This window comes from Erpetoichthys calabaricus, chromosome 5 (genome assembly GCF_900747795.2).
Source record: "Erpetoichthys calabaricus chromosome 5, fErpCal1.3, whole genome shotgun sequence".
Lineage (NCBI taxonomy): Eukaryota > Metazoa > Chordata > Cladistia > Polypteriformes > Polypteridae > Erpetoichthys > Erpetoichthys calabaricus.
Window position 1 is genome coordinate 97,515,142 of NC_041398.2, and position 18,404 is coordinate 97,533,545.

Here is an 18,404-nt window from a genome sequence, read left to right on the forward strand (position 1 = left end):
TAACAGATTTTGACTGTTAGTGAATTACATACGGTATTGTAAAAGTAAAATGTGTCGTTAGATATATTTTTAAAACAGCAAAAGTAATAAAATTCCATTCTTATACAAATTTAATATATTAACAAATTATACATTTTAAAATCATTTGCTTATAGAAATCCAAATTTCTATTTATATATTATCTAATACATAAAGCTCAATAGGTGTGACTGTGTGTGTATTTGTTGTTTATACAATTCCACCCCCATGGTCCAATCTCAACTAATTTTTGCACACGTATCCCTCTTTGTCAGGATGAGACAACAGACTACATTTAGAACCCAAACTTTTGACTCTTTTATGAGGACTCCTTGGGATCCTTTTTACTACAGATCTTTAGCACTGAAATAAATTAAATTAATTTGTCTTTGAGAACTTACACTTTATGAAACACCATTTATAGACGTTAGATCATTCTGTCTTAAAATTACTTAGCCAGACAATGCTGGGTGCTGCTGCTAGAAACTGGTATATGTTTAATACATTATGCAGATCATATAATAATTCATATTAAATTTTATTTTATGAATTACCTTTCAGTCATTATATATTTAAATTATTTTAATTACTCTAGATTCTGTACCTGCTAATTCCACCGAATATCACAATTGAATATACCTATAGCAATTTATGTAAATTAAATTGATCATACTTGAATGTGTAATATTAAAGATAAAATACCCATAATGTTTTACTTTTTAAATAAAAAATATTTTATTATTTAAACAGGTTAAATACAGACGGTAACAGAAAAAAGGAAATGTTTAATTTTGATTTCTCAGGAAACTTATTAACCATGTTTTTGACCCCATAAAATAGATTTCAGTTGAATAAAACAATTTATTTATTTTTAGTGCAAATAAAGTACACACACACACACACACACACACACATATATTATATAAATAAATGTTTTCAAACCTAGTGATTCTAGTTCAGGGTTAGAAGTGGCCAATTCTAGGCTCAAAGCAGGAAACAACCCTTTGACAGGGAGACAGTCCATCACAGGACATTCACTTTTTTTGAATATGAGAAGAAAACCCAAGCAAACACTGACTGAAAGTTTAAAGAGGTGCAAGATGTGAATCCTGGACACTGGATTTATAATGCTGCTTTTCTGATTAATGCTCACCATACCTTTTTATAGGTAACATTTTCTATTGAATTATCAGAATTGACCTTGAATAATAATACTTATAAAGTAGATGTTGTTGTAATTAATTTGTTTAGTCCTGAATATCCAAATTACCACAGTGTGCCCTTGCTTTACAGACTTTTGTAATGTTGCCCATATAATTAAGGCAGCAGTGGTGGTGCTATAGTTTTATAACTATAGGTCTGAATCACAGCCTGGCTGCCATTTGTGTTCTTCGGGTATTCCAGGTTTCCTTCCACATCCCCCAGATGACAGTGGACGTTAACTGGACAGTCTAAATGAAGTGCTTGTAGGTGTGTGCATGGCCGTGCTTTGCAGTGGACTAGCACACTGGTTCCCATGTTATGCCTGATTTTACTACGGTAAGATAATTTGGATTAAATGGGTTTGAAGAAGGACGAATGTTTCATTTTATACATAATGTGTGTCAGCAAAATTCATCTCCCAAATGCCAGCCTGAAAGTGTTTGTCCGTGATCAAGATAATTCAGATTTATTTTGAATTTGCAAATGTTGGTAGTAATTAGTATGGCTTGGACAGTCATTGAATTAAAATGATTTATTTCACTATTTGATTTGTTTATGCACCTGTTGAATATTACATACTGTGCTCACCACTTATTAAGTAATGCTGAAGGAGGGTTATGCGTATATACTTACAGATATCTGTGTAGATTAAATTTGTTTTAATATAAACAAATATATGAATACCTCTGTTTGTTAATAATTAATGAACACAATAGGACAACAGTACATGAAAGAACTTTGGAAGAAATGAATACAATGCTTACAACTTAATGGGAAGCAGTCATCTTGACAAAGCGAAATTACACATACAACATCTACTGTATATATCATATGTTTCACAAGGATTGAATTACCATATGCTGAGAATAAAGCTTTGTTTGAGAAGAAATATATTGTATTCTAAAAGATGTAGTATTTTATACAAATGTTTGAAAAAAAGAGATGTTGGCTAAAGTCTCAAGAACCACAGCAGGCAAAATGAAAAATACACAGTCAGTTGTTAGACTGCACATCCTTCTATAATTCCAAATCTTGAGGTTTAGAGATGCCACTATGATTTTCAAAAAAAAAAAATTAACAAAACAGTTATAATATTCTAAAACACTTGCCAGAACGAGGCCTGATTAAAAGCTATGACCACAAGACAAATGGAACGTACTTGTAAGGGTGGAAACATAGCTGGCACCGATTAAAAGAGGAAAAATCCTAGCACAACACCCTGCCAGAACTAACTTCTTTGATTTTTCTAAAACTAGATGATGATTATTTGATCATTTCATTTACAAATTTGGTCTAGGTGTCAAAGAGTTTCCTTATGTCTAAGTAAGAGCTATTACATTCAATTATAGCTGCCAGAGAGAGAACTGAGAAGTTCTGTTAGAGAGGTTCAAAGTGACCATTTCAACTTTTAGAAATTCACAGGATTTTCTGTTCATGACACTGATATAATTTTTCCTAATTATTTTAATCACAAAACAGGCATGAATCACTCAGAATCAAAATGATACTCTTCAGCAGTGTGACAGCATGATGACTGTTAATGAAAACATGTTCTGTTTTTCTAAAATGAAAAATAATTAAAAAGAATCAATTCAAAAATATAAAGAGAATCAGACATTATTACCTCACTTTATTTATAATAGGAATAATTATCTGAGTAAATGGCATACTTGATATTATAACTGATTTGATGACATTCTAATTTCAACAAATGCCTTTCTGAAAATTAACAGCAATGGCTGCTAGGAATACATTTGAACATCATATTTTTGTTCTTTGGTTTCAAATTCCTAGCAAATATGATTACAGAAAATGTGCTATCATTATAATGGTTATTTAGCTCATTTTCATTAAAAAATAATTATAAATTAGATTTCTGTGTGGTTGACTGTCATTATTGAATAAAGGCAAGTAAATGCCTGTGAGTGATTTAAAATTTTACACAAAGCTGTACTTCTCAGATTCCAGTTGCTTTTCTCATGGTACTAGTATACAAATCTGTACTTCCCAATTTAAATCTAAAAACTTCAAAAAAAATTGATGCATGCATGCAGTTGCATATGGAGCAGATTCAAGTAAGAAATGATTTATCTGCCATGTTAGCAAACGTTTTCTATTGAGTAAGTTATTTGCCAGATGACTTCTTTTTAAGTTATAACAGTGGAACTTGGGATAGCATGGTTGTCTTGTGATCAATACAGAAGCGTCACAGTCCATGCCCTCGGGTTCAATTCCCATCCCATGTGGAATTTGAGTGTTCTGACTTGTTATGTGTGTTGGTTTTGGTTGGGCACTTTGTGGTTCTTCCTGTGCCCTCTTATTTCACTAATCTCAGAACCAGGTCTTTTTTCTGCCATATCTATTGTTACAACAAAATTAATTCTAGCTCTCTGAACCCAAAACTGAAAAAATCAAAATGAATGGTTTCAATACAATACACGTATAATGTTACTTTCTGCATCAATAATTGTGATGCTGGATAAGTACTGCTCAGAACCTCATAATGTTTAGATTTCTTAAAACAAGGATGATGTTTTTAGAAAGCTGCAACTTCTCTCAAAAGTGGGCACAATTCAGGAAGCAGCAAGACGTGGCTCTTGGGTCCATTGTAAAGGACACACATAGGGATACAAACACACAGCTTGATGTACAGAAGCCAAACCAGTTTTAAATTACTGAACCTGGCACTGTGTTTTTGGACTTTGTTATTGCATACTGTTAGGAGAAATGTACGGAAACACAGGAAGAACATACACACTATATAAGCTTTGAAATGTAAAGGTTATTCCGTTAGACTCTGCATTTAAAATGAAGAGATTAGCAATAACTTGGTAGTTGGAAAATGCTTATTGCATATTTATTTATTAATAATATTGTTGAAAAATGCAGTTATTAAACCTCAGACCCTGGAACCTGATTTTGAAACTCTATGCCTGATTAATGTCTCTGAAGGTTGCACTTTCTCCTTACTTCCATCCAGAATTTCTCAGTGTGCTCCCACATTTTAGTCTGATTCATGACTCTTGGAGGGGAAGTGTATGAGAGTGCAGATTGATGAATATCTCATCCATGGTTAAAATGTACCATGTGCCCAATGCCACGAGCATATGTGTGGTCTTCTTCTGCGAGGTGGGTTCAGAAAATGAATTGATGGATATAGTAAGAGTTTTAATTTTTATTTCTTTCTTATTTATTATTATTTCTTTTGCCGGGTGCCAAATCCGCTCTTGCCGCAGAACAGCTTCTAGCTAAAGGCAGTTTATCTGGACATTTCATTATGTATTGATAAACAAAGTAAGAGAATTTCAAGATCATGACTAATCAATCCATCCATCCATTTTCCAACCCGCTGAATCCGAACACAGGGTCACGGGGGTCTGCTGGAGCCAATCCCTGCCAACACAGGAACCAATCCCGGGCAGGGTGCCAACCCACCGCAGGACACACACAAACACACACACACACCAAGCACACACTAGGGCCAATTTAGAAATGCCAATCCACCTAACCTGCATGTCTTTGGACTGTGGGAGGAAACCGGAGCGCACGGAGGAAACACACACAGACACGGGGAGAACATGCAAACTCCACGCAGGGAGGACCCAGGAAGCGAACCCGGATCTCCTAACTGCGAAGCAGCAGCGCTACCACTGCGCCACCGTGCCACCCATGACTAATCTTATGCACTAAAAAAAATCTTTTTTTTTTTTTTTTTTACTTACTTAATTCCTGTTGTTTTAATCAATAAATGGAAGTGTAACATGATAGACATTTCATTACTAATTAGCTCTCTGCACCTCTCTGAGGATGGAGCTTTTAAAATGCAATTAGAGAGCATCTTTAAAGTAATACTCCACCCAAAAATAGTCTTGTTTACGTTACTTAACCCATGTCGTTTGTAGTGGTAGCCAAGAAAATTTTTAATCTCATGTTTTCATGCAGAATGGAAATAAAATGTCTGATAGAATAGGCATCTACGGTGACCAATACTGGAAACAGCAAAAAATATCTAAAATGTCCTTGAAAACATCTCATGTTACTTGTGTCACATAATCCAGTCATATGCTTACTACATCCCAAACATATGTAGGTTTATGGAAACATTGCTGAATACACCACTTCCAGACACTCTGAAATACAAAGGTGCAGTTGTAGAACCCAACTCTTGTTGTTACATGTACATATCCATAACTGGAGCTCTGTGAAACTGCTTGGATGAATTGCCCTTCTGATTGTAGAAGCATTTCAGATATGCATAAGTATGAGGCATATTCTCTTCCTGATATTTTCACTCACTTTTCTTTAACTTTTACTCTTTAGTAGTAATCATCTCTATGTGTTTTAAAATGTTGCTATTATGTAGAATGCAGGGTTAGCCAAATAATAAGATGTTACTCGGGTATACTAATAAAAAATAAATGAGGGAGGGATGTGGGTCTTCAATTCAAATGCTCAGTCATGAAGTCCATTTTTATTCACCAGTTTTCTGCAAGTGTCTTACTTAACAATATTTTAGTTACAATTTAAATAAAATGTTAGTTAAAATGCATAGTTTCGGGATGCTGTGAGCATACAACTGAATGACTTGACGTGTAGATTATGCAATTTGAGTAACCTGACATTTTTTCAAGGATATTTTTGGTATTGTTTGCTGCTGTCCAGTGTTGGTTACCATAGACACCTGTTTTATCAGAAATTTCTTTTCTGCGTGAAAACATGAGATTAAAAAGGTTACACTGTCTAATTACATGGGGTAAGAAACACTGTATAAAAAATATTAATTTTGGGTGGAGTAATCCTAAAATACCTTTGAGGCAGACAGAATTCTGGCAGAGGGTAGTCTGTTGGTGTCCCTAAGGTTAGTACACAGAATAAAAAATTATAGTGGACTAAATGAAAGCCAGTACAGCTTCCCAGGGTAGAAACTAGTTGTACTGATATTCCATTGGGGAAAGGAGGGATCATGCTGCACAAATGAGAAATCAGGTAGCTTACAAGTGGACATGGAAAGCCTGGCATTATATGGACAGCTCAGGACTCAGGGTAGCTAGGACCCCAGGTTTAGCAGAAGGTGCTGTAACATGGTGAACCTGAAGCAGCCTTAAGAACTGCCCCTTACCAGGAATTGATTTCAAGGTTTGGCCATGGAGATAAAGCTGGCAAGGAACTTCAAAGGAAACTCTTTTTAAAAACAAAGTTTAGAGTTGGTGTGTCAGATGACTGAAGGTTCACTGGCAGAAAGGTCAAATTAAGAGAGATGGAGAGAGAAACAGATAAAAGGTGAAATGGGGAGTACTTTGTGGTGTTTTAGGAAATGGGAAAGAAAGCGAGTCACCCTCCTGAAGGCGGCAGCAGCAGATTATGCAGCTAAGCTAAGAAAGACCATAGTGTTTATTTTTTTAATCATTTTTCCTTTTCTGTTTTATGTTCTCCTTCACTCAAACACACTGTCCTGTTTTGGTTTCAAAACTATTTCCTGATATTTGTGATTTCATACTGTTTTGATATTATTCTATGCTGATGAGATGACTAGGTGATGATTTCCTGTTATAAAAACTCAAGTTAGAAATGTAAATTGTTAAGGAAATTGACAGCATGTTTTAAAACTGAACTTAGTCTGTAACAGCTTTGTAGCACTGTTTAAATCTTTTTAGTCTTCTGCTATCTTTATATCATAATTCCATCAGAAAAGAAAGATAATGATGTCTGAAATTTGAAAGAAATATATAATACATTAGTCAAATATTGTAATGAGTTGTTTCATACTGGACAAAAGTCATTGGTATTTATAAAGTTCATTTTTCAGATCCCTTTTAAGTTTAGCATAGGACATTACCAATTCTGTTACTTTTGGAAGAGGAAGATATTTATTGAAAAAACCTACTGTTACTGTATCTCTAAATAGTCAGCCAGAAATGTACTCCCATTGTGCTGAGAATGTATATGTCAGTCGAGGCTGTGCTTAAATTATGACATTTGAGCAGATTTATAAACGTTTGAAAACTTCTTATATTCTTGTTGCCAGAGCTTTGCTTCACTATTGGTTGCAACTAAATCCTAAATTTTATAGCAATTCAAAAAAAAATAGCTATTTACAATGCAAATGTATTACTAATTGCAGTTTTATAATAAATTGTGAGACCTGTCAGGTTAATTCTTTCTTCTGCAAACACATTATGATAAATACCTTACTCAATAATGTCATAAAAATCACTGTTACATGTTATGTGTTGTATATGTACTAGGCACAGACTGTACGTGTGATCACACTTTTATTACCACTCTCCTACTTAATGCAATTGACAATGAACACTGTTCAAAAGGTGGGAAGCAACCCTGGAGGGGGCGCCACTCTATCAGAGCTCCCACACATGCATACTGTACATACATTCTCCATCTCAGTTTAAAGTTACTGATGAACCTAACATGAACATTTGGGGGATGTGGGACCCAGCAGCACTAGGACACCGTGAGGCACAAGCAGTAACCGTTGTGCCACACTGCCAACATACTTATAACCATTCATATTTAAATTAATAATTTTATGTCCATCTACAAAATAAATTAGACACAGAGACACTAACTAGGCCATTAGAGTGGCCATTCTGTGGTGAAAGAAATGTTTGGAAATGGATGAATCAATGGATAAAAATCTATGCTTCATTTCTATAAAAATTACACAAGATGAGAAGTAAGTATATTTTTATAATACTTTTTAAAAAGAATTTGTAAGTAAACATTTAGATTGGGGCAACACGGTGGGCACAGTGGGTATCACTGTGGGTCCTCCCACAGTCCAAAGACATGCAGGTTAGGTGTGGTGTGTGTGTGTGCGCCCTGCGGTGGGCTGGCGCCCTGCCTGGGGTTTGTTTCCTGCCTTGCGCCCTGTGTTGGCTGGGATTGGCTCCAGCTGACCCCCGTGACCCTGTAGTTAGGATATAGCAGGTTGGATGATGGATGGATGGATGGACATTTAGATTGTTAGATAACAATTACCTTTGCAATTATTGTATAAATGTGAATATAAATAGGTATGTTGCTTAGTGTCAGGTTTTTCAAAAGATGCTGAGAAAGCTTAGAAGTAAACAATATTTACAAATATTATGATATTAAGTACTTACTTCAGAAACAACATTTATTTATATAGCGCGTTTTCATACAAATTATGTAGCTCAAAGTGCTTTACAAGATGAAGAAAGAAAAAAGAAAAATATAAAAATAAGATTAGGCAATACTAAGTAACAATGAATAAAGTAAGGTCCAATGGTCAGGAGGGCAGAAAAAACAAAACAAACCAAAAATCTCCAGAGGGCTGGAGAAAAAAAAAACAAAATCTGCAGGGGGTCTGAGGCCACGAGACCACCCAGCGACCACTGGGCATTCTACCTAACATAAAAGATCTTAATCAGTCCTCATGGTTTTACGTGAAAGAATTAGATGATGATGGTCAGTTGGCCTTCAATCCATCAATGTAGGGACTGCATGGTGCCTTGATCGGGTGGTGGTATGGATTGATATGCCAAGATAAAAACGGTAATTAAATGTTGTATGCAGAATATCAGGGTTACACTAAAATGAAGCTATGAGAAAGCCATGTTAAAACAATGGTTTTTTAACATGTATGTATAGTAAGGCATTAAAAAAGTAAATTAAACTTCAAACCATATATTTCTCTGTTAAAATATGCAATGTAAGATAATAAAAAATACTTTCATCACTGAGTGTATTTTTTCACTAGTATGCTAGCATATAAATTCCTAACTGCAATGATATAAAATATTGAAGGCTCTATTGTTGCCTGCCTGGCCCTCTGCCTATCCACATAAAACAACTGGGCTTCCAGTGAGCCAGTTTTGTTGATATTTGGTACACTAATTCTTAAAGAAAGTTTTCCAGGAAATTAGCCAGGATATTAAGAACACTGTAAATATTTTTGAGGTTTCAAGAATTTCTATTAAAAAATGTGATATTATCTATTTTAGAACACTGAAACATCCTGTGCGATATCTGGTACTGATCATTTGACTTTCAAATTTCTCTTGAGAGAGGTAACTTCAACATATATTTTCCTAATAGCAAAACAAATCCCCAATATAAGTTATTGGAAAGCAAGCAGAATTACATATATAATGAGGAAGTCACCATCATCACATCTGTTAGCCAAAAAAATCTATTTTAACTACATGCTATCATAAAATGTTATGTACTCTACTTATAATTATATTCTATTATCACTGTTATTTCTTGTGTGTAACTCCTTGTTAGAAAAACATGTAATGAACAAAATACTGTTTATTTCGTTATATATGGCATATTGTTTAAAGCAACGGAGTATAACTGTGTGTATTCTTTTTCACATAACATACCACATATCCCATGTATGGAAGTGAAATGATTGGACAGATATTCAAATCTATTATAGCTTTGAAAATTTTCAATCTTCCAGATATGAGAGACTTTTTCCAAGTATAGTACAGTTAGCAATCGTTTATAGCAAGACCTGATAGAGGTTGTCCAGAATAAGTGAACCTGGAACTGCATTTGAGTTTTCCAGCAACTTAATTATATTAGTGGAGACCAGTGTAAAGAATCTATTTACAGACATCTGTGATATTGCAATGGCAGTAAGTAGGCTCCAAGATGTAGAGCATATTGCTGAGGTTAACCAGTCACAGCCCCCTACCATCTGGTTTATTTGGATGATGAAAGTGATGAAAGCTCTGTTCTAATAGTAATAACGATGGAATAAGTTACAACAATCACAAACAACAACCAGCAGGACCTACTACCTACCTCTCAGGCCAGTATAAACTCTTTTATATCTTTATTAATCCCTGGCCACCATAAATACCTTTTGACAAACTACATCCTCCAGAATGACAGGATGTCTCCACTCCAGCCCAACATCTGTCCTCTTACTTATTCAGGCACAGACAGTTTACTTACAGGTGTACCTTAAAGAGGTGGCCAAGAAGACAAGACTGATTGAAGAGATTCTTAAAGATTATTCAACAGATCAAACATAATTGCACCTACAAATCTGTCTAAAAGTATATTTTCTGGTTCATTTAATCAGGATAAAGCATTGGCCTTCATATAATATTCCCCTGGGTGAAAAGTGATAGAAAGGAAATTGAAGAAATGTGTGAGACTGCATTTAATCTTTAAGTTGTTCTAAGACTTGTGTAATTACACTGCACAACAATTGTTTTGAAAAGTCTTGCTTCCTGAACAGTTTTTGCTAATTGTGACAGGTACCTACTGGGTATGCACATATATATTTTGGTTTTACTGCATCATGTAGGAACTCTGAGAAATAGACTTTTATACGTTTACTGACAATAATGTATTTAGTCACGTTTATGTTTCGCATAGGCTATTAAATTGAACAGAATTAAAAGTGTTTTGTTCCTGATTTTCTTTTGTATTCAATGTCTGGTGCATCACGTTGCAGTGTCCAACAGTAGTCAGCAAGCATTGACTGATTCCAGTTGCCCTGGTATCATTTCTCCATCGTAGCAATGTCCTGGTGAAACCTTTCACCGTGTTCATCACTGACAGCACTGAGATTTGCGGGGAAGATGTCCAAGTGTGAGTGGAGGAAATTAATCTTGAGTGACATGCTGCACTTCATTGTCTTGTATGCTTTAAGAAGTTTGTCTACCAGCTGAATGTATTTTGGGGCTCTGTAATTGCCCAGAAAATTGTCAACAATCTCTTTGAAGGCTTTCCAGGCAATTTTTTCTGGCCCAACTAGCAGATCTTCAAACTGCTTGTCACTCATAACATGTCTGATCTGGGGGCCAACAAAAATGCCCTCTTTGATCTTGGCGTCAGTTATTCTTGGGAACATCTGTCTTAAATAATGAAAACCTTCGCCTTCCTTGTTCAGTGCTTTCACAAAATTCTTCATGAGTCCCAGTTTTATGTGAAGAGGAGGCAAAAATATCTTTGCCTGGCCGACAAGCGATTCATGTGCCACATTTTTCTGTCCTGGAACTAACTTTTTACAGAGTGGCCAGTTCTGTCGAGAATAATGCAACTCTTTGGCACGGCTGTCCCATTCACAGATGAAACAACAGTACTTTGTATAGCTTAGCTGCAGTCCTAGTAGCAGAGCAACGACTTTAAGATCTCCACAGATATTCCAGTTGTACCTGGTATACTGGACGTGCTTCAGCAACAGTTCCATATTCTCATACGTTTCTTTCATGTGTGCTGCATAGCCAACAGGTACTGAAGAATAAACATTGCCACTGTGTAGCAGAACAGCTTTCAGGCTTAACATTGACAAATCAATGAAGAGACGCCACTCTTCTGGATTGTGATCACAACCCAAGGCCGAGAACAATTCTTCAATGTCACAACAGAAACAGAGACTGTCAAATTGTGAAAAAAATTTGGTTATACCATGATGTTGGCCTTGAAACACAGACATTTTTGTACCTCGTGACAGCAAACACCATTCCTGCAGTCTTAAACCCAGCAGCTCGGCTTTTGCTTTTGACAGACCCAAATCTCTGACCAAATCGTTCAATTCGGACTGTGTTATCAGATGTGGATCGCCTGATGAGCCAAAATCCAGGTCAATGTCACTGTCAGTACCCTGCATTGCATTTTCTTCATCTGGTTCATCTAAGGTCCAATCCTCTGGTGGTTTCGGAATTGGAAGACTGTCGTCATGTGGAACGGGTCTCATTGCTGAAGGCAGATTAGGATATTCAATTGACTTGCTGTTTTTGGCAGAGAAACCAGACACATTAGTCAAACAGAAGTAACAGTCCATCACATGGTCTTTCTGTTCTCGCCATATCATCAGAACAGCAAACGGCATCGTCTTTCGAATGCCTCTGAGCCAGGCTCTCAGACTGACAGTACATGTCGCACAGCAAAAGTGAGGCACCCATTCCTTGTCTTGGTCACCAGTTTTGCAGCCGAAATACAGATGATAAGCTTTTTTCACAAGAACAGTCATCCAACGTCTCTGAGGCACAAGTGTATATTCGCCACAGATATAGCAGAATGTATTGCGGCTGTTACGACATTAATGAGACATATCGCCCGACACCAAAACATCTATAGCATCAAGCTTACTTACTGTTATATTGCTACAGATACAATATTTTACTATACTGATACTATACATACACACTGACTATCTATATTAACCAAATGAGCAGGACTGGTGTATGCAAGCCACCTTTACTGCATGCTGAGACAGCGTCAAGCTCATTCAGACATGCCCAGGATGTCAACTTCCACAGAACAGCTTCCAACCTGGCCTGATTCCATGCCTGTACATGCCCAGGCTGCACAAACCGTTATTGATAAGTCACTTACGGGAGGAAAAACGTTTGGATACAAATATAAGAAAAAATCATGACACAACTGAAGATTTCTCTGAAACGGTACGTGATGGGTAAATTTTGATGTGATATTCGTGATCAGCACCCAAAAATCTATAAGAAACACCCAACAGTGCTCAACAAGCAATAATGTTGTTGTGCAGTGTTATTTTTGTAAATAAAAACAGTAATCAGATATGTTATCCTCCACAACAAGTGATGCCACTCCTTCCATTCTAAGTTGATGGCAATAAACTCTTGATAACCAACAACATTGTTCTGTTTGGCTATCTGTTAATATCCAGAACATGTTCAGACAGTACTTCTCCTACCCTGACACAAGATGGATCTACTTTCACCAGGAATGGTAAAGTAATATTTGAATGACAAAGGATTGGAATTGACATGCATTTCTCCTTTAAAAACCATCTCAGCCTCAAATGTCCAACACAATTCCTTTTATATGTTTTATTGAGATTAGTTATGGAAGCATTTAAGGAGCTGAAACTCGTTTGCACTAGTTGGCAAAAACAACATATCTCTGCACCTTTTTAACACAATCAATAAGTTTCCTGTTCACAACAATTGTATCAGGATCCATACCTAACCCAGCACAACTCATGTGTTAACCCAAGAACAGTACTGACAACTAGTTTATTTGACATTAAACAAGACAGAACCTCATTAACATGTTTTATGTGAGATTCCATGTTAGGAGAAAAGAAATCATAATGTCATCAATATATAGTACTACAAAATGGTTCCATAAATTATGAAAAGTGTAATTTACGAATGATTGGAGTACCACCAGTGCAAGCCATACAGAATTACTAGGCATTTGAAATGGCCAGCAGTGGTACTACACATAATCTTCCATTCATCTCCCTTGAGATGCAAATCAGGTTATATGTGCTTCTGAGATCTAGTTTGGTGAAAACAGATAAGATTGAAAAACGACGAGTTCAGCTGTAAAGGATAATTATTCTTCAAATTACTTTTATTATTATCTCTGTTGTCAATATGATGTCTAAGAGTACCATCTTTTTGGGGACAAATGAAAATTCAGCTGCTACAGGACTAGAACAAGGTCTTACAAGATCATTTGTAAGATTTTCTTTGATATTTTCATCCACTAATTTAGTCTTATTATGGGACAAAGGATACCCTTAGGTGACAAAACCCCAGACAGTATATTGATGGTACAGTCATGCCGACGGTGAGGTATAATGCTGTTTTTTGAAAATATCAGCGAGTGCCAAACATTTTGTGGTAAGGTATTATTATTAAGGAAATGGTCTACAGACAGGTGATTCTAGACAGTAGTGAAAACAATCCTTATTCCATTAAGTAAAGTCCCCTCTTGCATAGTCAATAACGGGGGAATACTTGGATAGTTATGGATAGCCCAATTTCATCTTAAGTTTAGAAGGTTTCAATATATAAAAGGTAATTTCTCAGAATGAAGACAGCCTAATGTTCTGCTGAGGTAAGAAACTTTCCAAGTCCCTCCTCATTCGCACCTCTATCAATACATGAAATTTGCAGGGGTCATTTTTATGGCCTAATCATAACACCACATTGTTTGTCCAATTGCCAACTAATAAAACTTTCTGCACTACCCGAGTCTATAAATACACTGTCTTTAATGGAAGTAAGTTATTATATTATAATAGAGTTCGATTACTAATGCCTGCCCTAGCACCCTTTATAGTAAAAATCACACCAGGTATTGCCCCAAAAGGAGCTGTTATAGAAATTGTGTGCTGTACCATATTACATTAACCATATTTTGCAAAATACAAAGAAGAAATTATTTCTAAAGCTATGTTCCATTCATTATTTTAAAATTTAATTGAAAGTTTGCTCTCGTAATATTGTTTTATGCAGCCCAGTGTTCCTTTAAAAATGATATTTTGGAGATAATAGATATCTTTATTACATCTAAAATTGTTATTTGTACAGTAGAAAGTAACAGAATGTTGGTAAATTTGGGTAGGTTAATTTGTGTAAAGTCTCTAACTTGCCTGCAGAAAAAGAAATGTGTTGATAAGAGGTTATATACTGTATGAGCCACAGTCATCTGAAAGCTGAAAATACCTTGTTAATATAAAAAAATGTATTAAGCATATTGCACATGTTAAATGTTGTATATTTCAAAGATGGTGAAAACATGCTTCTCTAGTATAGGTGCATTTGATGGTAACATGTCAATCTTCAAGTATCTCTTTCGCTGGTAAGCGTTGGTGCACCACATTTCTTTTTTCTTGATGAAAATTAATGGTTAACAGTGCCTAGGGGAAAGTATACAGGTATGATTTAGGGCAGCATCCTCTTTTCATTGGTAACCAATTATGTATTGGTTAATTTCTGTTTCATTTCTTCCATAATCTTACAGTATGTGCATTCACAACTCAGCAGGAGAGCTATGTTAGGCTGCACATCTGCTCCTATATTAGAGGATTTTGGCTAAACAAAGAAGCAAGTATAGCAGAAACAACTGTGAAAAGGAGGCAAGTCAAATTCAGCGCAGACTCTGACACTTAGCCACTCTTACTCGCATGGAACTGCACACAACAGGATAGTTTTCTAATTTCTGGCTTCTACTTTATATGCAGGATTCAGTCATACACCTGTTTTTTCTCTGTGTATTAGCCAGATCCTGTGAAAGAGTAGATCCTGTCATTTTTGTGAATTTCCCCTTGGGATTAATAAAGTATCTATCTATCTATCTATTTTTATTAATCATTTAATGCTTAATGAGTTGTTATCTATATTTACTTGCAACAATTGCCTATTTGATGTAAATTTAATAAATACTGTACCTTTAATGAAAAATGAAAGAATGACTTATAATTATGATTTTATTTTTGGTAACGGAAAAGAAAAAATAGATCTATGAAAGCTATAGTCTATTAATCATTTTGTGAAAATATTATGTGAACTAGAAGTGACATTAAATAAAACTGCAAAAAGTGTCTACTCCTGTTTCTTCTGCAGTTCTACATATGGTATGGGACCATGTTAAAGTTTGTTTATATTAGAGAACAATTTTTCACAGGAAAATAGAGGATTAATACAGGCATTTGTGTAAACCGGTTCTTGTACTCTCTTTACACACAAATGTGTGCTGAACACCAATAATAAATGAGGCCCTCCATATTAATGTTGTAAAATCTGGTCCCCAATAGCACATTTATTGTCAAACTGGCTTATTAACGTTTTACAATTACACTTTTTTTTCCTACATGTGCACTAACTCAGGAGCAACACAATAGGACTGCCTTTCAATAACTATTTAAAAGAGGCCATTTAACTTGATCTTTCTCATGCATCTGCAAAAAAACAAGGCTGTAAGTGTCTTTCACCTGAAAAGCATTTCTTCAAAATACCTATTGTGTAGTTTCAAATGTTATCCTTATCTGTCCAAAATATTTGAGCAAATAATTTTCTGTCAGTTAACTAGTTCTGCTCGATTTCACGGCTTCTTTTTATAAGCACTGGAGGGAAGCCAGTTACATGCATCCAACCTCAAGACTGTACTACCCATGTTTTAATAGAAGATGGGGACCTCTTAAGCCAAGCCTATTAAAAAAAGCTTTCACTCCCACACACATCTCTTTCAAATAAATGAAAGACCTACACAGGTGCTGGTGGTTGTCATCATAGGACATTTGTTTTTAATGAATTAAAATGAAAAAAATAGTTTGTTCTAGTCTTTTAATCAATATTTTAGAACAGCCACTACACACGAATTGCTGAGAATCAGAGATACATAAAATTGTTAGTTTAAATAAAAATATTTTTCTTTAATTTTAATCTTTTGGAAGAAAAAAAAACACTTATCCTAAAAAGGAGAAAATGTAAAATGGACAGAAGATGAAAGCACATGGGGCAAAGCAAAAGGAAAATTGAAAAGCAACAGAGGGTTTGTTGTCAGGATGTCAAAAACGAAAAACAAGCAAAAAAAAAATCCAAAATGCTTTATCAAAAGTTTAAAACAGACACTACAAAAAGGAGTCTCTAACAAGCAAATAAATTAATAGTTGTTGTTTATTTTATCACTTATCCAAACATCAGGTAATGCACAGTATTCTTTATATGCAGAAGGTGATGATGTGCTGGGGTGGGGGGGTGGAGGGGGAAGCCATGTGATTTGTCATGGCCATGGCAACCATAAACAAAACTCAATTGTCCAAAACTCACAAAGTAGCAATGCTTATGAAAAACAAAATGACTTATTTGTTAAAATCAAAATTACCAACAAAAATATATGTAATTAATTCCAAAATGTCAAATAATATATCCTAGAAGGATCATGAAAAATATATCAAAATGTATGCTTTATCACTATTTATTTGAGGGACAGAGAGGCAAACTAGCCAAAGGGATGTAGTAATAATATTAAATTGTTGCAAGGATCAGTGCACAGACTTTTACTAACTTTTGTCAATTCAAATGAATTCCAGTGAACATAAGACGAATGACAATTTCCTAAAGCCATTCCCTAAACAATTGCTAGTAAATAAAGTGTTTCCTTTATTTTTTTTAAGTCTGGAAGTCTTGTTGCTGGCACCACTATCTTTTATGGCAGTGACATGGTAGCAGAACACATTGTGCTGTATTCATGTCACACTGTAATAGACAATATGGCAGCGTACATAAAAATAAAGTGGAAGTGCCCAAGGCAAAACTAAAAAAATGGTAATGTGATGCTGTCCCAAAAATATCCTCAAAATAATTCTAATTACAAAATAAAACACAAAACCTCAAATTCAAAGTAAAAATTAATTTTACAAAGAAAATGTTTTGGAATAACTGGAAAGGATGATCCAAAATAAAGTCACAAACATATGAATTAAAAATAATTCAAAATAATGCCATAAAGAAAAAGAGGGCTACACTAAATTTAAAATTACAATAAATAAAATATTAAAGGTATTATTCATTAAACCAGTTTCCTTTTTTATTTTATTAATTTTAATTAAAAGCAAACAACAATCTGTACAATCAAATCAAACTGAAGAAAACCAAAATTCAATCCCCACCTCAAAAAAAAGAGAAGAATAAGAAGGAAGAGTATCCATTTCCCTGATATAGATTATTCTAAAATGTTATTGATTAAATCCTGCCTTATTTTTAAAAAGTTTTGAACAGATCCTCTGAGTGAGAACTTGATTTTTTCCCCATTTCTAATAGTATAGGACAGTTGCCCAATGAATAAAAAGTGGTGGGTTGTGGTTCTTCTAGTTGAGCAAGATAAGTCTATGTGCCAATAGTGAAGTAAACTCAATTACAGTTTGTTTGTCCTTCTCCACTTTAAGCCCATCTGGAAGTACACCAAACACAGTTGTTAACGGACTATGAGTAATTATGACACCAAGGCTCTCTGATAGGCATTCAAAGATTTTTGTCCAAAACGATGTTAATTTGGAGAATTGACTTTACAGGGTAAAATACCGCTTATGGTTTATAAAGCCTTAAATAATCTCGCTCCATCTTATATTTCGGAATGTCTGACACCTTACACTCTAAATCGTAACCTTAGATCTACAAATGAGTGTCTGCTTAGAATTCCAAGAGCTAAACTTAAAAGAAGTGGTAAGGCGGCCTTCTGCTGTTATGCACCTAAAATCTGGAATAGCTTGCCAATAGGAATTCGCCAGGCTAATACAGTGGAGCACTTTAAAACACTGCTGAAAACACATTACTTTAACATGACTTTCTCCTAGCTTCTGCTCTGCTCTGTATATTCAATTAATTATCAATATTATTCATGGTGGCTCCAAAATCTGTACTAACCCCTGCTCTTCTGTTCTTTTTCCGGTTTTCTGTGGTGGC